General features: G+C 41.5%; 1 protein-coding gene across 13 annotated transcripts in view; it reads right to left on the reverse strand.

The window, feature by feature from the left end:
• Window positions 1-23,468, reverse strand: part of DLGAP1 (DLG associated protein 1) — a 750,273-nt gene that overhangs the window by 114,734 nt on the left and 612,071 nt on the right. The window lies entirely within an intron of this gene.

Here is a 23,468-nt window from a genome sequence, read left to right on the forward strand (position 1 = left end):
TGGCTGAGGGCTTCCTCAGTGGCTCAAGCAGTAAAGAATCCGCCTGCAATGTAGGAGACACAAGAGACACACGTTCGATCCCTGGGTTGGGAAGATCCCCCGGAGGAGTTTGTAAAGGCAACCCACTCCAGTACTCTTCCCTGGGAAATCCCATGGACAGAGAAGCCTGGAGAGCTACACTCCATGGGGTTGCAAAAGAGTTGGACATGACTGGGTAAGCATTCACCTGGTTCACCTGAATGACATTATCATCTGAATGCAGAGAGAAAGGGGAGCTGACAAAATGATGGGATACAGATCAGACAGAGCCTGTACTCCCATCCTCGGAGGATGTGAACTTCCCAGGGACAAGGAAGCAAGAAAGTCGGGAGCAATGAAGCACTAGAGTCATATATCCTGGGAGAAAAAGTTCCCCAATGAGAACTTGATAGAGAAGTATTCATAAGGATCTAGTAGATGATGTTGGAAACTTTGAGCTTAGGGCTTGGGGGGAAAATGGATTTTGATATAAAATTTAAGAGAAGACTCGAATTCAGAAAAGGAGAAATGAATATCACCAGGCATTATGGATGACGTTGTGGGTTAGCTCTGTAGGACTGAAATGGAGAAACCAGTTGCTAAAAGCCTGATGAATTAGTAAGCTGAGATCTACCATCTGTCTGCTGATCTCATATACCCACGTGACTTCACCTATCTGAATACAGTCAACCCCCACTGTATTCCTTCCTTCACTCTGGGCTGGTCCATTCAGCCTCTGGCCAGTCACCAGAAGACACTCCTTTAGAAATCCTCGACTCCAAAGGATGCATTTTCGGAATCCTTCCCTGTACATGGATAAATCAAGAGCAGTATCGAACCAGCTCCTCTGATCTGAGAAGCTCCATTTGAATGTAAGCTGTACAGTTAGCACTTTCAAGCCGGAACTGAATTTCCATCGAGATGCTTGAGGAGTTCAAAGTTATTGCACTTGTCAACCATCTAAAATCCTGTAACAATTCAGGGAGACAGATTACACCAGGGTTTTCAGCCTCTTTTCAGCCTGCAGAGAACATGTCTATTTACACCAGATCCTAGAAAATTCTGCTACTGTGAAAGCAGTACAAAAATCAGGCATTTTGCCTTTTTAAAAAAATAATTGCAAAGGAGTGAAACACTTAGGTTTATTTTAAAAACTTGTTTACGTTCTAATACTATTTTATTTTCAAACATTTCTCTACATTGGAGTATAACTGCTTTACAATGTTATGTTCGTTTCTGCTGTACAACAGCGTTAATCAGCTGTATGCTGCATATATTCCTTCCCTCTTGAACCTCCCCACGGTCCTGTTCCATTCCTCTAGGTCATCACAGAGCACCAAGCTGAGCTCCCTGTGCGATACAGCGGTGTACCCCGAACTCACTATTTTACACATTAAAGTAGTGTATATATGTCATTGCTACTTCCTCAAAATGGCAGCGGAATGAAAAGTGCTGGTTTCAGTGCTGGACTGGGAACACCCTGCGCAGGGATGCTTTCTTATCAGGTTGATGTTCCTGGCCCTCAGCTTGGGTTTGGTGCAGAGAAATAAGTGTCTTCGGGGCTGAAGGATTAGACGATACCAGATCTCTTTTCTCCCCATTTCCATTACTGCCATGTTTCTCTGGTACAGAAATCAGAGGGAGGTGGTACGGGAACAGCAGAATGCTGTCCTGACTCTGAGATCCGAGGGCATCTTCCCAGGATAGACCTGAATCTGGCTCTCTTTGTAGATCGGCACAGAAACTAAAGCTTAGGTCCACTGATGGTGAATCACTGTTATGAGTCTAGCCCAGGCGTTTTAAATAGTTTAAGACAAACAGCTTTGGGTGTGGATGGATCTATGCTTCTCCATGCACTGGGTTCTCTCCAAGAATATCCTATGGTCCTTCATTTTACACTAGGAGAGACCACCTACCCTAAACCAAGACCGCTTCAAACTGTATCTTTCCTACCCTCACCAAATCCCTGGTTGAGAGAAGGTATATTTAGGAAAGGCGATTGGAAAGGTCTGTGGCTCATGCTTCTTTTTGGTAATCTGAAAACTCTCAACGACCTCCCCCAGCACTACCCCATTGCACCCCTAGCTCTAGGCTCTGCAGGGGGACCTGGGATTTTTTTCCTGTATCAAAAGAGGGCATGGGTTCAAAAGGCTGAAGACTCTGGTCTGATGGGTTCACACTGTTTCCAGAAAAACTCCCATGAGGGTTTTTTTCACATCTATGGGGAGAGACGTCAGCTCTCTCTCACATATTCATTCCACAGATATTTAAAAAAATTTTTTTTTTATTTTTTGTTGCATGGCATGTAGGATCTTAGTTCCCTGACCAGGACTCTTGAACTGGTGCCCCCTGCAATGGAAGCACAATCCTTAACCATCTGGCCTCCAGGGATACCATCCTGCAGATATTTTCAGGCATCCATTGAAGACATCACTCTTTTAAGAGCTGGGAACATAGTAGTGAAGAAGACAAAGAAATTCTGTCTAGAATTAAATGACAGATACCTAGGTATTGAATTTCACAACATTTAGCAGTAAGAGTCATGAAAAAGAAAGCATAGCAAGAGACAGAAGAGTACCACGGGGGCGGGAGGGGAGGGAGGTGGTCCTGAGAGACAGCCGAAGGACGAGGACCCAGGGGTGGGGTGGGGGTGGGGGTGAGGGAGGGGGTGGAGGAGTCCAGGAAGAAGCACATAAGGCAGGAATGAGCTTGCGGAGGTGCAAAAGGTCAGAGCTCCCCATCTCGTGTCCCCTGAGCAGCTAATAGGTCTCAGATGTCTGGAGAAGGCAGAGTGCTCAGGCCAGAGGCAGCCTTGGGATGTGCTGTAGGCAGGGAGGCAACAAGAAGGTCATGTGTCTGAAAAGGGCAAAGAGGTGGGAGGGGCCATACAGGACAAGGCCTGGGCTGCAAGTACAGGGGCCTCAGCTCTTGGTTGTAAGAGGGTAACATGTGGTGATTCTAGTCCATAAGTCATGTCCCTATGGATTGCAGCCCCCCAGGCTCCTCTGTCCATGGAATTCTCCAGGCAAGAATACTGGAGTGAGTTGTCATTTCCTTCTCCAGGGGATCTTCCCAACCCTGGGATCGTACCCTGGTCTCCTGCATTGGAGGTGGAGTCTTTTCCGACTGAGCCACCATCTAAGGCTAACATAGTAGGAAGTAAAAAATCAGCCAGCATATCACATTTGGTTTCAGGCCCTGACATCTGATAAGAATCCATAGTGGGAGTGGATCCATGCCACAGCCCAAGGCCTCCAAAATGATTCCAGTGATCACGCCTTTCATCCTAAAAGTTAATCAGATCATATCGCAATGGAGTATAAACACAGAGTTAAACAAGAGTTTAACTCTTCTTTAAAAAAGGAAATGCTTAAAATTCCCTTTAAAGATTTTAATTTAAACATTAGAAAGTGTTTAAAATGTTTAAAAAAAGGGAAATGTTTATGCTCAATTGGCCTACTAGAACACAAATGGAATGAAAAGAGAGAAAGAAAGAGCCACCCAGGTGAGATAGTCTAGCCCTGAAAAGTGGTGCGTGCAGTCCACGCAGACAGTCAGCTGTGCTGATGCATTGAGAGTCAGACCTAAGTCCACTTGGTAGGTTTGAGATGCCTGAGGGGCAGGCGGTGGGGCTGAGGCCGGAGAAGGACGTGGGATGTGCACTGCAGCGCCCTAAGGGGTGGTGCCCGAGTCCAGGGAGGAGGTCCTCTTGGTGAGTCAACACTGGGAATCCTCCGGGGGAGGTTTTTTTTTGTGGGGGAGGGGTGGGCGGCTGTTGCAAGGAGTGACTGACTGGTTAATGGCTTGAAGTTTTTGGTTTTCATTTTGCTTTGTCCTAAAGCCTGAGGTTGCAACCCCAAAATGATCACTTAGGAAATGGAGAATCTTACTGTACTTACTGCCTTTTTGGTCCCTCTAGAGCAGTGCACCCCCGTCTCTTGACTGTCCTAGTGTGTGGTGACAGTGTGGGCTGTAGCGGGGCTCAGAGGGGGGCCTCTGCACCGGGCTGGACTTGGGGGGCAGGGGCAGGGTTGGGTATGTGGACTTGGAGGGTGGGGCTGTGTTGGGTGTGGGGCCAACTCTCTCTTCTTTGGCATCTGTTTCACATGGAGAAGACCTTCAGTCTTCTGTTTACTGAGTTCCCACTGGACCATCTTATCCTGGGCCTCTCCTTCGGGAAATACCTGACCACCTTATTCAATCTCAGTTACTAAGAGCTGATAACTGCTTGGGGTGTTATATCCTTCGAGTAACAAATAGGCTGTGATTTTATTTTTTGGCTGCATCGTTCGGCATGTGGGATCTTAGTTCCCTGACCTGGGAATGAGCCTGAGCCCCCTGCACTGGGAGTGTGGAGTCTTAACCACTGGACCACCAGAGACCACCACTAGGCTGTGATGTGGAGCAGGCCCACTGAAGGGAACTAAAGTTGGGGTGTCCAACGGCAGGTGGGTCGGGAGCTAATTGTTGGCAGGGAGTTGTCACCGACCTGCTATTCTGGTAATTCCCTGCCCACTGCAGCTCAAGCCGTGGGGGCCTGGAGCAGAGAAAAGGGGCAGGCAAGAGAGACAATGATGTTTTAGTTAAAATGCCAAATGGCCACTTTGCAGCTTCCAGAGCTCCACCTTTGCATAGCAAACATAGTAGCAACTCTATCTCGATTGAACCAATCCTCTCTCCATCAGCTCAACATAAGGTAAATTGAAAGCCAAACATAAGTTTGAAAGCCAAACATAAGATAATGAAGCAGTCCTATTGCTATTCTTTTTCTTTCCAGAATTATCCTTCAGATGTGCTCAGATTGATGGGGGTGTGGTGGGTGGGTGGCAGAGGGTATGGGGAATATTTGTGCAAAATCCATTATCACCATTTACAGCTGCTATTGTTATCAATGACTCCTCATAAGATGGTGTCTTGGTACAGAATCAGACACTGGATTCTGGGGATTCTGTATGTACAGGGCAGAACCTAAAAACCAAGTACAATCAGGGTTAATTCTGAATCAAGGTAATTCTACCAATTCTCCCCCTCCCGGCTTCTCCCCCATCATCCACTGCGTTATCAGCAGAGTTTGGTGCAGCTGCAACTGATTGAACCTCCAATCACCTCCAGAATATTTACTAGGCACCGAAACTGATAACAGCTGATATTAACCATGCGCAGGAAAAGATGAGGAGGACGGAGCGATAAAGCTGAAGGATAATTCCAAGATGGATGGGCTTGGAGCCTGCGGACACATAACTCAGACAGTCGAGGCTTACGCAGTAATTGGCAAGATTTGTCAAGCTGGAGGAGGCTTTAGTTGAAAAGACGAGATGAGTAAATTTTCCAGTAGCTTGTCAGGAGTTAGGAGTAAAGAGGATGCGCAAATTGCCTTTGGGGATAAGAAGAAGGCATCCGGGATGGGAAAGAAGCAGTCTCCGAGGAGGAAGGATTGAGCAGCAAATTGATAATTACGCTTTTGCTTATGTTTCTGTTCTCAAAACTCAACATTTGCTTATAGTCTTCCACTTGATCACAAACTTCAGTACATCATAAGTATTTGGTGGTTCTTCCTCTGACACGCAGTGTGATGTGTGCAATGTGAAAACAGCTGCCTGTGAAACTGCACGCATGTTTGGAAGCCTGACATCCTGCAGATGTCTGATGGGCACCTGTGTGTCCACGTGTGCTCTGGCACACTCTGAGGAAGTGCCCAAGAAGCAGAATTGATCAATATGCCTATTTCATTAAGGCTTCAGCTATTTGCCTCTGCCTTTTCATCAGCCTGTTTGGGAAGAGAGAAAATGGACATATGGGGAATCCAAAAATAAAAGGTTTTGAGGATGATTTACCATTTTGAGTTAACATAGAAAAACACAGGCAGGCAGGCGGGGACACTTTGATGATTCTGCCCTATTCTGAATCTTCCAAATGCTTCTGGAGGTGTTTTAACATCAGAAATAGCTCCTTAAGAAAGAACTTTATCCAAGGGCCACAGGTGTCTTCATCTCCACCCCACTCATTTTAAAAAGAAAAAACAAAACCAACATAATTTTGATTCAGAACCAATTTGAGGGGAGAGAAGTGTGGGTGTCCTGCTCAGTTAATATAATCCTATTAAGACTTTCTTTGGAAGGAAAACAAAACCATGAGTGATTTTCTAAGATGTTTAGGACTTGCCTATTATGTAGTTGAAACCAAGAGGAGTGTATTTGGAAAGGTCCGTTACAAATGACACACAGGTTCAAAGAGTCAATTGGTTTTCAAACAGAACCAGAGGTTGAGAATGAGTGGATGGAGATAGAGGCTCAGAAGGAAGACTCCAAAGGAACACATACAGTGATCATGGCAGACCTGTAAAACTCAGGCAGGAAGTAAGCCTCAATCCACTCAGCATCTGGTTAAAATATCCTCTTGTTGCATACATTCAGCTTGCATGCTGTAGATCTACCACCAGACTGAAATGTACAAATTAACATATGTAGGTTTTAAAATTCAGTAGACAACATAGCAGAGGTATCTCTTTCACTCCTAGATGAAGGCTTCACAATGCTCCTGATACAACTAACACATCCTATATGATCATGGTTGGGAAAAGCCAGCTCACAGTAGTTTTGTCCAAGGCTGTGTGACCACGTGAATGAAGGGAACTCAACTGCCTGTTTCTGAGCCCCATTCACGCTGTGTTGCCTCTAACAGTTTTAGGAGAACACAGGTGAGAAAAGAGAACTGGTTAGCGTGGTAGCTTTCACCTTTCCTGAAGTTTCCCTTTGAGTTGAATGGGTAAGAAAAGGCCAAGGGCTTTTGAGTTCTCTCTGGAAGAGAATAATGAAAAGAGGAGGCAAAGACAAAGTTAGGAAAAGGGAGATGTTGTAATGAGAGTCACCAAAGAACCTGGTGACGTTCGATTCCAGAGCCAGCAGAGTGCTGTGCTGAGGGCCACAGGTATCCCCCTACAGCACTAGCCTTTGTTTTGTGGCTTTGATGCTTCTCATGAAGCAAGAGTCTTCATCCCTTTTCGGTGTAAATTTGTCAGAATCATTTTAATGAATTAGGACGGTGAATATCTTCCAGGACTCGGCACAGTCCCATCCAGCATTTTCCTTTTTCCACTTTCTAAAGAGTCCTCGCCTTTCTAAAAACACAGGTGGCCTCCTCTATTGTATTAGATCGTATTGGTGGCAGAAACCCTTTCTTTCTCCGTAATTGCTTGGGGAGCTTTTCTGGCTGGAACACAGGTACCAGCCGACAGCATGCCTCTGAGGGTTCAGCTTTGTCAGCCTAAGAACTACAAAGGCATGGATTTATGTTTCAAAGATCCCTTAAGCTGGTTTTATGTAGCTTTACGCTTTGTCCTAAATGCCCTTCTCTTCAAAAACCACCTGCAACTGCCGTTTGCAAATGAACCGCCTCTGACATCTGAAGGCAAAAAAAAAAAAAAGGCAAAATCTACAAAAAGCTCACCTGCTACCCTTATGACAGGCAGGGACGGCAAAGCAAAGGCTCCTTAAAAAATGTAATTTTTAAGAATTCTTTCCTAGAAGGAGTTACTATATGCTTAGACAAATAACAAACATCACTAAGCAGCATTTTTCTCACGATTATCTTCATTTATCCAGTGTAACCACTGAACCCAGGAGACTTCATTTAACCAAGAAAAAAGGTGAAATTGAAGGATATGAGATGTAGTATTGGTTCTAAATGGAAACTTAACCCTGAAATGTAATCTATTAATATTTATGTTTTAAAAATAAAATTCATTTTATGTATTATGAAAGTAAAACATGCCCACTGCAGAAATAAAGTATAAAGAAATACCCAAACCGTCTTTGGCTCCAATAGCAAAGGTAATTATTGTTTAACATTTTAGTGCATTTATTTCTGCCCAGTTTTTTTTTTCCCTGTGTGCAGTTTCTTAACATAGTTTTGCATTATGTATGCATATTTGTGTGTATACAACACGTACATAAACATGCAATTTTGGACAGTGCTTCACTGTACTGTAGAAATTTGGCTTGATCTAAGAAGTTCTTCCACTCAATATTACCATAAGTTCTTTCTAAATGTAATTTTAGTGGCTGGCATAATAGTTCATTGAAGTGAATGTTTCATAATTTGCCTAACAGTTCCCTTGTGGTGGCATTTTTCAGTAGCTAAGGGGTGTCTGACTCTTTGTGACCCCATGGATTTGTAGCCCACCAGGTTCCTCTGTTCTTCATTATCTCCCCGAGTTTGCTCAAATTCATATCCACTGAGTTAGTGATGCTAACCATCTCATTCTCTACTGCCCCCTTCTCTTTTTTCCTTCAATCTTTCCCAATATCAGGGTCTAGGAAATGGCAACCTACTTCAGTATTCCTGCCACAAGAACCCCATGTGAACAACATTTCCCTACTGGCAGACAAATTTTCACTTATCATCAAAGGTGTTTTTCACCATCATAAATACTGTGGTAAACATCTTCACAAAATTTCTCTCAGATTGTTTCTGCAGAACAGTTTCATAGAAGGAAAACAGAGGTAAAAAACAATGAATATCCAAAAGTTTTTAGAGATTTCAACACCTGGCTTGGGTTGTATCTTATGGCTTGGATAGGTGAAAGAGTGAGAGTTTTGCTGCTTTAAAAAAAAAAAAGGAATTAAAAATAGAGAAGAAGTTACATGTTCTCAGCACCTTTAGAGATTATCAGTATTTTTTTTTCTGGCCTTTCATGGTACTCTAGAGTTTGGAGGATGAATAATATGATGCATTTTAAGAGAAAGTTGGGAAAAAATAGAATCAGTGTCTATAAAAATGCTTTATAGATTTTCTCATAGTTTAATATTCATTCCACGGATGGGCTCAGCAATCCATAAAGTCCTCCTTATTCAGATATTCATAGGTTAAACATAGATTTGAGACCAAGTCAGGATTGAAGCTGCTAATACTAGGATAACTTTTAAATTCACAGATAAGAAAGGGAAAAGGAGGTGTAACCTCCCTGGGACTTTGTGACTAGGAGAAGTGGGGAGAAAGAACATAAAGTAGAATTAAGAGTCTAAGAATAAACGGAAGCCTTTATTTGCAGAAGTTAACATTTACCAGTCTCCTTGAGTCTCACCATTTTACCCATTTTGGGAAGTCCATTCCCCAAATAAAAAATGATTGAAACTTTGTTTCTCAAGATGGTGTGGGGGAGACATGTGACCATCCCACTCTTTCTAAAATGAAGTGGTTTATTTTCAGGTGCTTGAGAAAAAAAGTAAAGAACTTTCTGCTTCTGTATACATGTTGGAGTCATCCTAGAAACTTAGGGAATTCAGTGAAGTAGAGAATTTCCTGAGGAACTCTTACATTTTCACCTATCAATCAACTATCAACAAATGTTCTTGGCAAAATTTTGTATGTGAGAACTGTAGCTTTGTGTTGTGAAGGCTAATGTGCAACAGCTGCAAAGCGATACATTAAGTGGTGTTTAAAGTGTTTAACTTATAGTTTGGGTCAGGCATGTGTGCTTAGTCACTTCAGTCCTGTCTGACTCTTTGGGACCCCATGGACTAAAGTCCTCCAAGCTCCTTGGTTGGTGGAATTCTCCAGGCCAGAATGCTGGAGTAGGTTGCCATTTCCTCCTCCAGGGGACCTTCCCCACCCAGGGATGGAACCTCTGTCTCAGTCTCATGATTTGGCGGGAGCATTCTTTACCACTAGTGCCACCTATAAGTTTGGTCACAAGGTACTAACTGAGACTTTAAACCATGTGAGACTAGCGGAGTTAGACTGATCAAGGCCAAAGTTAAGAGCTTGCATTCTTTTGATTTAAGCAATTAAAAAAGCATTGAGGACTTGTGGAATGTGGCTTTCTTTTTTTCCTGATGGATAGCTATTCATGTTTTAGGTAACTAATTTTTTATTGTTTAAATTTTTTAAATTTTGAACTTTTTATTACTTTAGTTATGAAAGAAGGAAAATTTAAAGTATAATTGACTAGTTTCAAGTGTATAACACTGTGATTTGATATTTCCACACATTACAAAATGATCATCACCACAGTCTAGTTACCAACTGCCACTATGTAAAGTTACTACAACATTACTGATTATATTTCCCATGCCGTACATTATATGCTGTGACTATGCTATAACTGGAAGGCTGTGCCTCAATCTCCTTCACCTATTTCTCTTATCCCCTCATTCCACTTCCCTGTAGCAACTATCTGTTTGTTCTCTGAGTCCGGTAGTCATTTTCTGCTTGTTAATTTGCTTTTTAGATTCCACATGTAAGTGAAATCATACGATATTTGTCTTTCTTTTTCATTATTTCATTAAGTATGATACCCTCTAGTTCTGTCCATGTTGCAAATCTCATTCTTTTTCGTGGCTAAGTAATGTTCCACTGTGTAAGTGTGTAGAAAACGTTCTCTTTATCCATTTATCTGCTGATGGACACTTAGTTGGTTTCCATATATTGGCTACTGTAAATAACACTGCAATGAACATAGGTATACATACATCTTTTTTTTTTTTTAGAATTTGTGGGGTTTTTTTTCCTTTGGAAAAATATCCAGAAGTAGAATTGCTGGATCATATGGTACCTATATTTTTAATTTTTTGAGAACCCTTCATACTGTTTTCCATAGTGTTTGTATCAGATAATTAAAAAAATTTTCAAATTTATCTATTTTTGGCTGCACTGCATCTTTATTGCTGCATGTGGGCTTCCTCTAGTGTGGTGAGCAGGGGCTTCTCTTCATTATAGAGCATGTACTCTAGGTGTGTGAGTTTCAGTCGTTGTGGTATGTGGTCTCAGTAGTTGTATCACAAGGGCTTAACTGCTCCATGGCATGTGGAGTCTTTCTGGACCAGGGATCGAACTGTATCCCCTGCATTGGCAGGCAGATTCTTATCCATTGTGCCACCAGGGAAATCCCCAGGTAACTAATTTTTAAGTGAAAAGAGTTTCTTTAAACATTCTTTTAATTTAATGGGATGCAGTAAATGTGCTGTAAATCTGGAAAAGATACTGATGTAGTTGCCATCTGAACTGAACAAACACATGGCAATTCCAAAAGCTAAGCAAACAATGTCTGGTGCTTGCATTACTTTTTAAGACAAGTTGTGCTTTATTAAAATTCCACTCTGGTTGATATGCCACTGAAGTCATCCTTGATGACTTGAAAGACAATGGATACTGCTGTCCTTGAGAATTCTTTGTCTTCACTTTTTTCTCAATCACAATTGTTGAGTTTTGGTTTTGAGCTTCGGCGGCTGCTGCTAAGTCGCTTCAGTCATCTCCGACTGCGACCCCACAGATGGCAGCCCACCAGGCTCCCCCGTCCCTGGGATTCTTCAGGCAGGAACACTGGAGTGGGTTGCCATTTCCTTCTCCAGTGCATGAAAGTGAAAAGTGAAGGTGAAGTTGCTCAGTCGTGTCTGACTCTTCATGACCCCATGGACTGTAGCCTGCGAGGCTCCTCCGTCCATGGGATTTTCCAGGCAAGAGTACTGGAATGGGTTACCATTGCCTTCTCCGTAGTTTTGAGCAGTTGAAGATTTTTAAAGCGTGTATAATTTAGCTTATAGGTTGCAGAGTGGTCAGAAAAAAAATACTTGGACAGGATTGGGAAGGAGGATAAGGGACTGACAGTGATAGGAGGCATTGAGTACAGGGTATAGAGCAAAATATAATTTTGTGTGGCACCCATAAGTGAAAATTGGGTCATGTTAGGTGGGGCATATCTATGTGTGGAAAGCACGGCTTCAATGTTTGATGGGCAGAGGGAGTTACATAATAGAGATGAAAACAAGGCCTGCCCACCCATGCATGTCCTCTTCAAAGGAAACCCTGTTCAAACCACCCATTGAAGAAGTCATGGCTACTGGGTCCCTGGAGTCCCAGAAGGGTAGGAGAGGGAGGGTAAGGATGAAAAAGTGATTACAGAAATGACAGCTGAAAATTTCCCAAACTTGGCAATATGGCAAAAAAAAAAAAAAAAGGCGTAAATACAATAGACTTTCTCCTCTGAAATTTTCTGCATTATGTATGACATTTGAAGTAAAAAGTATAACGTGTGATGTGATTCTCAATGTGGAGAAAATATTTAAGATGACTAGATTATATATGGGAGAAGGCAAAGGGACCTGAGGGCAGGTTTGGTTTCTATACCTCATTCAACCTGGTAAAATGTGGACAAGATAGATCTTTGTCCTGATGGAGACCCCCTGGAGGAGGGCATGGTAACCCACTGCAGTGTTCTTGCCTGGAGAATCCCCATGGACAGAGATGCTTGGCGGGCTACACTGCATGGGGTTGCAAAGAGTTGGACACACTGAGTGACTAACACACTGCTTGATTGCTTGATTGTGGTGGTGGTTATAAGAGTCTGCACTTGGATAATTACCCATGTACATGGTACCAATGTCGATTTGCTGCTTTTGATATTGTATGGTTAGCTACAATGTAACCATTGGGGGAGACTGGGTGACTGGGTGTAAGTAATTGCTGTACAATTGTTGCAATTTCCTATAGTTATATAATTATTTCTAAATAAAAAATTAAAAGATGATGGAAAGAAGTTCTGTGAAAATGATAAAAGTCAACATTTAATATCTCATACCTTTCTGGCCATAATAATCATTTTGGGAGAGAAGAGTACTTCAGAGGCAAAGCAGTGGGTAATATGGACTCACTAATTTTCTTAAATTATAAAACTTAATTATAGAGGGGATATATAGTAGGATATTAGATGAAAAATAAAAAAATAAAAATAAAAAACCCCCCCAAAACAACAACAACAACAACAAAAAAAGAATATTAGATGAAAAACAAGTTCAAGATTGGATTTTGAGAGCAAAAGGATGGCAACCCTACTCAGAAATTCCAGGTGAGCTTCTGGCTTCATCATCTGATACACCTCATCAGGGATACACTTCTAAGGTATAAAATGGGTTAAGCAAAGTTTATTTTAATAATATCATATATCCCCTTGAGACCATAAAGCTGAAAAAAATACTGTCGGGATTAAAAAGTAATTAAATTTTGACAGGGTGTCATATATTTTAGCAATAATTTAGACTAGTTATTTTCTTCTGTAAGTTAAAGTAGAAGTTATTATTAGAATTAGTAGTCTTAATAATACTGATAATTGATAGAAAAGGGAAAAAAAGAGCAGCAGCATGAATTGACCTAGAGATTATCATACTAAGTGAAGTAAGAAAAAGAAAGACAAATACCATGTTTCCCTTACACGTGGAATCTAAAATATGGCACAAATGAACTTATCTACAAAACAGACTCACAGAGAAGAGATGTGCTGTTGACAAGGGGGATAGTGGGGGGTGGGGGAAGGGGTGGACTGAGGGTTTAGGGTTAGTGGATGCAAACTATTACATATAGAATGGATAAACAACGAAGTCCTACTGTATAGCACAAGCAACTATATCCAATCTCCTGGGATAAACTATAATGAAAAAGAATATAAAAAAGAATGTATATATGTGTATAATCAAGTCACTTTACTGATAGCAGAATTAACATTGTAAATTATAGTTCAACTAAAAATGGCCAAAAAATGGGTAAAAGAGAAAAGTTATCTTTTGTATGCTGGTGGAATTTACCTGTCAGTAGGATACCAGCAGATGGCAAAGAAAACTTTCAGTGTTAATAGTGACATGGCCACTGATCTCTCATTACAATAAATATAAGACTATTTCATATATACTTGCTAATGTAGTAAAATCATGGTACTATTCATCTTGGTCTTCTCTTTTTAAATAAGGACACTTGGCAACAGTAAATGGTCATCCTGAATGCTTGACAGAAAGTCAATTGCAAGAGGAATAGACAGAGACACTAACCCTTGGCTGGAGCTGTGAAGGGATGTCCAAGTGCCAGCATTAATCACACGTATGGTTTTCAGTTGCTACTAGTTTGCTATATTTGTTAAAGTTCAATATGAATGGGATCAGACAACGTCGAACTTTGAAGAGTTTTAAAAATGTCTGTTTATTCCATTATAAAACAGTGTCTATGGAGGTATCAGAAAGATTAAAAAGTGAATTTTCAGGTTCCGTGTTGTCATTAATTTTTGGGGAGATATTTCCCATATAACAAACATTCACAGGAAAAGAGTGTGATTTTCTAATGTGTGTTTTCTGATTGATCCTGGTAACTGGGTTGTGAATACTCAACCCAGCCAAGAGACCAGCCAGATCAGGAGTAAATCATTGTAGTATTTTTTTTACTTAGTCCAAGGCAGAGACCAATGATGACTTCATCAGCCACAACACAAAATCTACCACCTGCTTACTTTACACATGAGTAGGTAAAGATTCCTTTTTCCTTTCAGTGCTTTCTGACAGCTCTATAACTAGATCAAGGGGTTGGATATTTGATCTTTTAAATCCATCAAAATGTCAAAATGACAAAGTATAATATGAAATTTTAAACCCAAGGAGTGTATTTTAGTTTTTGAGGTTTCGTCTCTATTCATTGTCATTTCTCTCTCTCTCTCTTTTTTTTTTAACATCTTTAATTTCACTTTAGATATTGCAGGGATAGACAAACCAGCATGAAACATGGTGTTGCTAATATGTGATCAAAACATTTCTTTTAAAGAGGGATTTTCAGAAAATTTTATGAAAAACACAGATTTCAAACATGGCAGGAACTAAATGAATATTTGTGGGAAGAAAAATGAAGTAAGAGTTTTTGGGCATCTCATTCTGTAGACAAATTTGTATTAAATTAGTTCAGGGTATAATATACTTTACCAAGCACTTATTGATGAGTAAAGAGAATTTAAATGTGGACTTCCCTGGTGGTCCAGTGGTTAAGACTCTGTGCTTTCAATGCAGGGGGCAAGGGTTTAATCCCTGGTCAGGGAACTAAGATCCCATTTGCCATGCACTGTGGCCAATAAATAAATAAATTTCAAGTTCTTCATCTTTCTACTGTATCTTTAAAAAAATAAAGAGAATTTAAGAGCCTGCTCTGTCACTTACTAACTTGGTCAAGCTGTTTAAACTTGCTAATAAGCCTTAATATTTTTTCCTGTATTGTGAAAACAATGATATCATATCCTGTACATGTCATAGACTACTCGTGAGGATTACACGAGATAATCTCCACAGCTGGTTCATAGTGCTTGCCAAGGAGTAAATGCTCCAAGATTAGCCATTATCATCATCATTAAACTAAAGCAGATTGAGAGATTTAAAATCAAAGTCAACAGACATTATGTGTATTGTACACAGTGCTTCCTTATTAATGGTATTGTTTGAACCTCACAACAACCCTCAAGGCTGGAAGACACTGGGACTCCATCACTACTAGCCCTGTGACAACCCCTCAGGTGGGCAAAGGCAGATTTGCAGGCTGTTTATGGAGCATGATACCTCCAGGCTGGCACTCTGGTCCTGAGAGGTGATTTAAAAAAAAATATTTTATTAAAATATAGTTGATTTACAATGCTGTGTTAGTTACAATGTTGTATATAACAAAGAGATTCATTTATACATATATATACATTCTTTTTCATATTCTTTTCCATTCTGGCTTATCACAGGATGTGAATATAGTTCCCTGTGCTATACAGTAGGACCTTGTTGTTTATCCATTTCCTATATAATAGTTGGCATCTGCTAACCCCAAACTCCTGGATCCCTTTCCTACCCTCTCCCCCTTGGCAACCAAAGTTTGTTCTCTGTCTGTGAGTCTGTTTCTGGTTTGTAGATAAATTCATTTGTGTCATAGTTTAGATTCCACATATGAATGATATCATATGGTGTTTGTCTTTCTCTTTCCGAGAGAAAAAGTTCATCCATGTTGCTGCAAATGGTATTATTTCATTCTTTTTTTATGGCTGAGTAGTATTCTATGGTGTGTGTATGTATACTACATCTTCTTTATCCTTTCATCTGTTGATGGGTATTTAAGTTGCTTCCATGTTTTGGATATTGTGAGTAGTGCTGCTATGAACACAGGGGTGCGTGTAAGCTTTTGAATCATAGTTTTCTCCAGATATCTGCCCAGAAGTGGGATTTGCAGGATCATATGGTAGCTCTATCTTTAGTTTTTGAGGAACTTCTATGCTGTTCTCCATAGTGGCTGTACCAGTTTACATGCCCACCAACAGTGTAAGAAGGTTCCCTTCTCTTCATACCCCTGAGAGGTGATTTATATGTGACAAAACTGCTGGAGGAGACAGACCCTCTATCTTCTTCAGTGTTGATAGGACTTCTGTATTTTATGACTTCATAATATTTCTATTTAGAGTACAGAAGAATGCCACCTTGAGGGCCCCAAAGAAGAAATGTTACAACCAAATTCTTCCCAGAATCGTCACTGGCAGTTTTCTCAGATATTAAAAAACAGAGAAGTTGCCTCACAAAGAGGCATAGTTTTTACTACAAATTTTGTTCTTTTTTTTCTGGTCTAAGCCTCCTAAGATGGGAGGAAGTGGACGTCTCCAGTCCTACATGGATATTTGGAGAAATTCAAGGAAGGGAGCCTCATAAGCAGAGGGACAAGAAACCAGTCCAGGCAAGATCTGAAATTTATTGCTTGATCTTATCTTGAGTAGAAAAGAAAGGTTCTTTGTTTAAAAAAACTTCTGGCCGATATCTGTCCTTTGGACTTCTGAACCTTTCCCTCATTGCTTTATAAAAACAACCTGTTAATTAACTTCATGCCTGTTAGAAAGAAGTGAACTTCCTCTGAACTCGAAGGATTCTCGGTGAATTTGTAGAGCTGGGGCTCAAAGAAGCAAAGGGCGATGGCTGGCTGACCTGGGGTTTATTCTGACTTTGCTTTCTGCTAGAGGCCCACCACTTTGGGTCTTAGTTTTCCTACCTTAAAATGAGTTCTGTGGATGAGATCAGTGATGATAACTTTTTTCAGTAAAAGGCCAGAGAGCAAATGTTTTTGACTTTCTGGACCATACGGTCTGCAGCAACTACTGAGTTCTGCTGTGAAAGGGTAAAAGCAGGCACAGATAATATGTAAACAAATGAGTGTGACTTTGTGTTCATAAACCTTTATTTATAAAAATAGGAAGCAGGTTAGATTTGGCCCCTAGGTTGTGGTTTACAGACCTGTGGACTGGATGATGCAGAATTTTCTTCTATTGCTAATATTTTATGATTCAGTCTGTTTTAATAGCAATACTATTTTCCGGAGAAGGAAATGATAACCCACTCCAGTAGTCTTGCCTGGAGAATCCCATGGACAAAGGAGCCTTGTGGGCTACAGTCCATGGGGTCACAAAGAGTCGGACACGACTGAGCAACTAACACACACATTTCCCTGGAAAAGTCACCTTGATTATGCAAACATCTGTTGAATATGGAGTTTGTGAGGTACTTAAATATTGTTCTGCTGGTTACTGCAGCATTCCTCGAGAAGGAAATGGCAACCCACTCCAGTATTCTTGCCTGGAGAATTCCATGGACAAAGGAGCCTGGCAGGCTACAGTTCATGGGGTTGCAAAGAGTCAGACACGACTGAGCGACTATCATTCATACTCATTGCGGCATTATTCACAATGACCAAATATGGAAACAATCTAAGTGTCCATGGAGGGATGGATGGATGAAGATGTAGTATATACGTACACAATAAAATATTTTTTAATTTTAATTTTTTAAATTAAAAAAACTTTTTTCTTTTACATTGCAGTATAGCTGATTAACAATGCTGTGATAGTTTCAGGGGCACAGCATAGCCACTCAGTCATATACACACATGTATCCATTCTGCCCCAACCCCCCCAACCCGCATCCGGGCTGCCACATAACACTGAGCAGAGTTCCCTCTGCTATACAGTAGGTCCTTGTTGGTGATCCATTTTAAACAGAGCAGTGTGTACATAACCTTCCCAAACTCCCTAACTATCCCTTCTCCCCACCCTTCCCTCTATCCTTCCCCTCAGCAACCATAAATTCATCGTCTCAGTCGGTAAGTCTGTTTCTGCTTTGTAAGTCCATTTGATATACAATGGAGTATTATTCAGTCATGAAAAGGAAGAAATACTGCCATTTGTGACAATATGGGTGGACCTTGAAGGTATTATGTTAAATGAAATAAGTTAGAGAAAGGCAAATACTACATTATCTCACACATATATGGAATCTAGAAAAGCTGAGGCAGAGAATACATTGGTGGTTCCTGGGGGCTGGAGGGTGGGGGGAAGGCGGAGATGGTGATCTAAGGAACAAACTGCCAATTAGAAGATGAATAAGTTCTGGAGATTAATGTACACCATCATGATTATAGTGTTGCATGACACTATAGTCATGCAACACTGTGTTGTATTCTAAGTTGCTAAGAGAATAGACCTTAAATGTTCTCACCACCAAAAAGAAATGATAAGTATGTGAAGTGATGGAGGTGTTAGCTAACACTATGGTGGTCACCATGTAGCGATACATTCATGTATCAAATCAACTCATCGTACACCCTAAATGTACACAATGTGGTATCTGTCTGGTTTTGGTATCAGGGTGATGGTGACCTCATAGAATGAGTTTGGGAGTGTTCCTTCCTCTGCAGTTTTTAAAAACAGTTTCAGAAGGCTAGGTGTTAACTCTTCCTTAAACGTTTGCTAGAACTCGCCTGTGAAGCCATCTGGTTCTGGACTTTTGTTTGTTGGGAGTTTTTAAATCACAGTTTCTTAAACTTACACAATGTAATATGTCAGTGATACCAGAGTAAAACAAGTATTTTTCTGTATCTTCTCTTACTTTTCTCTCTCCATTACTGAGTGCCTACCATGTGTATTATAAATATAAGTTACTACCTTAATGTCATTTTGCTCAAGATCTTGTGTGTTCAGGGTTTGTTGTTGGGGGTGGGTGCGTGGGGAGCAGGCTGTACGGAGGGTGGGATGAGGGAAGGTACGTTCAGTGTGGTTTTCTGTATGGAATGGCTGACCAGGTGTGATGACCCAAACCTGTGACAACTCCCAGACGTTAGCCCCAACCTCAGGTGCTCTAAAGGGTAACTGCTTCTGTGTATGGAGCTGGGAGAGTGTGTGAGGTTAAGATTATGGAAAAGCATGTCTCTGTTTAAAGGAGAATGTGACTGCTCTTGTTGGAAAAATCAAACTGGAAATACATGTTGTGATCATGTGGCCCCAAGCCACACTCACAGGGCAAACTGTGTTGAACTCCCTGCTTGAGGACCCTGGCTGTTCGCCCAGGGGGATGCTTTGTCCTGGACCCTTGCTGCCCTTCCTGGGGTCTCCAGGAAGGACAGGAGACCAGTTCAACCCCATTCACTTTTAAGAGCTTCCCCTAATGAAAAGAATATAGCACACCAGCCAAATATCAGGAGCAACAGTGTGGCACATGCTTACTCTTCATAAAGTCACATTATTGTTACATAAGTCTGCCTTGAAACTCTTGTAATGTAGGAGAGGAAATGTCTTAAAAGACCAGAGAGAATCAGGTATCATGATAGCTCACCTATTTCTGTGAAAGAGTATTATTTTAACTCAAATATTATATTGGCTTTCAAATCATAAAAAGCAGTAAGTGTTTATTTAAAACATCTCCCTCTGTCCACACCCACTGACCCTCTGGCTTCTATGTGCTGGGTCACCACTGCAAACGACATATTTTGTGTCCTTCCTGACCACGTGTGTGTGTGTGTGTGTGTGTATCTATCTGCATGAGCGTGTCCATTGATGATGATGCACTGTTTATGCTTATCCAGGCTCTTGTGTCCCCAGATTGAAGTCTGTCTAGCTGCAATGTGGCAATGCTTTCAAGAGATCTTGGATGCTTAGCATAGGAAGTAAAAAGAAATCTCATCCTTAAACACATAAAATTGCATTTGTATATTTCACAGGAGGCCAGCTGAATCCAGTTCTCTTAAGTGGAGGTTTGGGTCTATTTCTAGCACCAAGTTCTACTTTTACCTAAAATATTCAGACAATTGAGGTAACGGTGCTTGTTTTCCCACAGTCATGAGGCTAACTGACCACTTAAAAATTTTACTTTCCTAGTGTTAGTTGTTCAGGCGTGTCTGACTCTTTTTGACCCCATGGACTCCCACTGTGCTCCACTATCCATGGGATTCTCCAGGCAAGAATACCGGAGTGGGTGGTCATTCCCTTCTCCAGAGGATCTTCCTGACCCAGGGATCGGACCCAGGTCTCCCACATTTCTGGCAGATTCTTTATCATCTAAGCCACCAAGGAACAGTACCTCTAATCCTCACCAAATAGTCCAATGGTGCAATGATTATATAGGAACTTAGTTGAATCTATTAGGTGGAGAGGTATCTGAGTTCTTGAAGCAGATAATAAAGGGAGATAATATAGGACTGTATCATAGTTAGATAAACCAAAATGTCAATTAACCAAAAGAAGCACAACTATACATCACTCCCCAACTCAGTTCCTACTTGGCTCTTAGTCTCCACTAATCCTTGGTCATATCCCCAGGGGCTCCCTAGGGCCCCTTGGAGCTGAGCCCATCTTCCTGACTCTCCCACATGACAGTAGACATTTCTGTGGACCTTTCTCAGTGGTTTCTTTTTGCTCATATGAGGAATGGGCAAGATATGCAGGAGAAAAGCTTAGTAGTCTAGGTTACTAAACATCTGAACCATTTAAAATGGGCTGACAAAAATCAAAGGCAGAATGTGGACTGTTGTGGGGGGAAGTTAATAGCTATTAACTGCAGTTGACAAAAATGAAGAATTGTTTTTCTGACAAAGGAGAGTTTAGGAAATTTAAAATCTATTGTGAATGTCCAAAATAATGAGCAAAGGCGAAATCTGTGACACATCCTACTGAACACAGATATAAATCTGACCTGTGTGCATAAGGGAAATGGTTAAAATTAGAGCAGAGCCATTTCCTGATTAACACAGATGAGTGCATGCTTTCAAAAACTAGTAGGTCCTATGAGAAGGCAGATTTTCTATGGAAGGAAACCAGTAGAAGAAAATATATTAATAATAGCACTGACATCATCATGACAGAGAAAAGGAAAACTCTGTGTATATGTGTGTGTGTGAGACAGAGAAGAGGGGTAAGAAGGAAATATGGAAAGTCTGACAGAAGTAGAATTAAGGGCACAGAATCTTATTATATCCTAAAATGACTTTTTTTTAAAAGAACAAATCCATAGTATAGATAAACTTTGAAAAGTGATATTAGAGTTCTAAAGGCTTTACTTAGAATCTATGACAGCATTTAGTTCTTAAACTGTTTGCTTATTTTTCTATGACTGTGAGGACGATATATCATAATGTTGACTTGGATGATGAAGGGTGACATCACCAGCTGTCCTGTACACAAATCTGGTATTTTATGCTTTTCACCATTCCCCATAACAAGTTCCATCTTCATGCCCCTAACCCCCTGCAGCTGCAGCCAAGCCTGGAGTCTTGCCACCCAGACAGGGCTCAGGACGTAGGACAAGGCTCCTAGAGCCCAAGGTGGAGCGGATGTTGTCAGCTCTGTGGGGTTCTCGTTGACTGCTCCCTGTTTTTGGCTGTTCTCCCACACAGGGCTAAAGCCTCTCCAGTTCTAAATGGAACAACACAAGACACCCCCACCCCAGGCCGCCTTCACTTCCTTCTCTGATAGGCTAGTCAGATTTGGCAAACACTACAGATGTCACAGATAATTCTGTAGTGTAAGTAGGTCCCATGAAAGATTTGGGATATACTGACACTACAAAATGATTCACTATTGATCTGAAATTCACATGTAACTGGCAACTTGTATTTTACCTGGTGACCTTATTATCTGAACTCTGGGAACCCCCAGTGTACCTGGGAAGGGTCTTAGGAAGGTCAGAATAGGGTATTTGGGGTGAGACGCACGGCACAAAGAGTAAATACATTGTCTATTAAAGGACAAAACACAAAATCCTCTTAGTTCATCTGAAAACAGTCATTCCTGAAGTCCTTGTCACGTTACCCACAACACTGCTCCTGGGTGGGGGCGGGGGTGGTGTTCCCTTTTCCTTCCCTCCACCCTTCTGGCAAGGATCTGAATTTTGCGTATTTAAGGAGCAATTGCAGCACAGAAGAGTAGCTGGCAAGTGATGAATCTACTGTACAGAGAACAGATCAGACAGGTCTCGGGGGAGATGGTTGGGGAGGGGGTGGGGAAACAGGGAAACACCAAAGACGAAGCTAGAGACGCAGCCACACCTTCAAGCTACACTTATTGCACAGATGTAAACACGCACAAATATGCCCGTGAATGAATTTAAAAATGTGTTCATTTCCTGAACCAACTTTATTTAACTTATTAACCTTGTCTGTGGCTGTTTGTGCAGAATCTCCTAGTGAGCAAGAACGCACACCTGCCGTCTCTGGTGGGAATCGGCCACCCAGGGCCAGAGGTGCTGGGATACAGTGGGTCAGCTGAGCCACGGTGCTGTCTAGAAGCATCTCTTCCCTAATCCTGAGATCCTAATTTGCCTTGGTCCAGAAGGAACACCTGTTGTTTAACCTCTAATGGCTTTCTTACAAGTAAGATGAGAACCTATTAGTGCTCAAGCCAGCAAAAGTTCTAAGCTGAATGATAATTGCTGACATTTGAGGCACCTAGAATGAAAACTGAATAGTTTAGCATAGATTTTTCCTTCTGGTTAATTCATCATTTATCTTGACTTGATGTGATGATCTGTTTTATCAAACTAGTCTTTATTGGAGTAATGCTGAATTCTACCAAAGTTAAGACTAGTTATAATGGAGAGGATTTTCTTCGTGGACCCAAATGTTATTTTAAAAAAAGCACCCTGAAACCCTCCAAAACAATACATACACTGTCACACACAATCCATGGCTATATTCCTACATAGGTCTAGTGTCATGGAAACCTAAGCTCTTCTGTGCCTCTCTGATGAAAATCTGATCAAAAGACAGTGTAGTGGCATAAATCTTAAACTCAGTTTAGAGTGAAAAGGAGGTGCTGGGTGCATATAGATAGTCAGGAGGTTTAAAATAAAATGAAATAAACCTGCCTTTGGTTATAATGAAAGAAAACATAAGTTGTGCAATCAGTGTTACTGCATCATCCATTTCTTATTTTCTCACAGTGATAGTTCAGGTCTTTTGGGAGAGTCATTTTGTGTGTATCTTGGGATTTTAAAAGCTTTCCAGGTCTGCGATGCTCAACAATCAGGGTGTCTGATTCGTGGAGAGGGTCATAGCCCTGAACGGGAAGGTTTGCTGATGGAGAGCAGGAGTTGGGTGGGATGAGAGTACTGGTCCTAGGATGCTGTTTGGGCGTCTTGGGAATATCTCCCCCCTGTGCTGTCCCGAGTAGCAGTTTCCTCTGGTGATACCGGAGACGCAGATGGAGGAAGAAGGGGGTGCCTGACTGTGGCTGGAGGCTGGGATGCCTCGCGGGAAGTGGGTGGGGTTTGGTGACTGGAGACCATGTGATACCCGCGAGAGGACCACGTGCAGCGTCTGGGGGCAGTTGAGGCGCCGCCCGCCGGGGAGGGGTGCGCGGGGCCGGCTCC

The sequence above is a fragment of the Cervus elaphus genome, chromosome 27, assembly GCF_910594005.1.
Source record: "Cervus elaphus chromosome 27, mCerEla1.1, whole genome shotgun sequence".
Classification (NCBI taxonomy): Eukaryota; Metazoa; Chordata; class Mammalia; order Artiodactyla; family Cervidae; genus Cervus; species Cervus elaphus.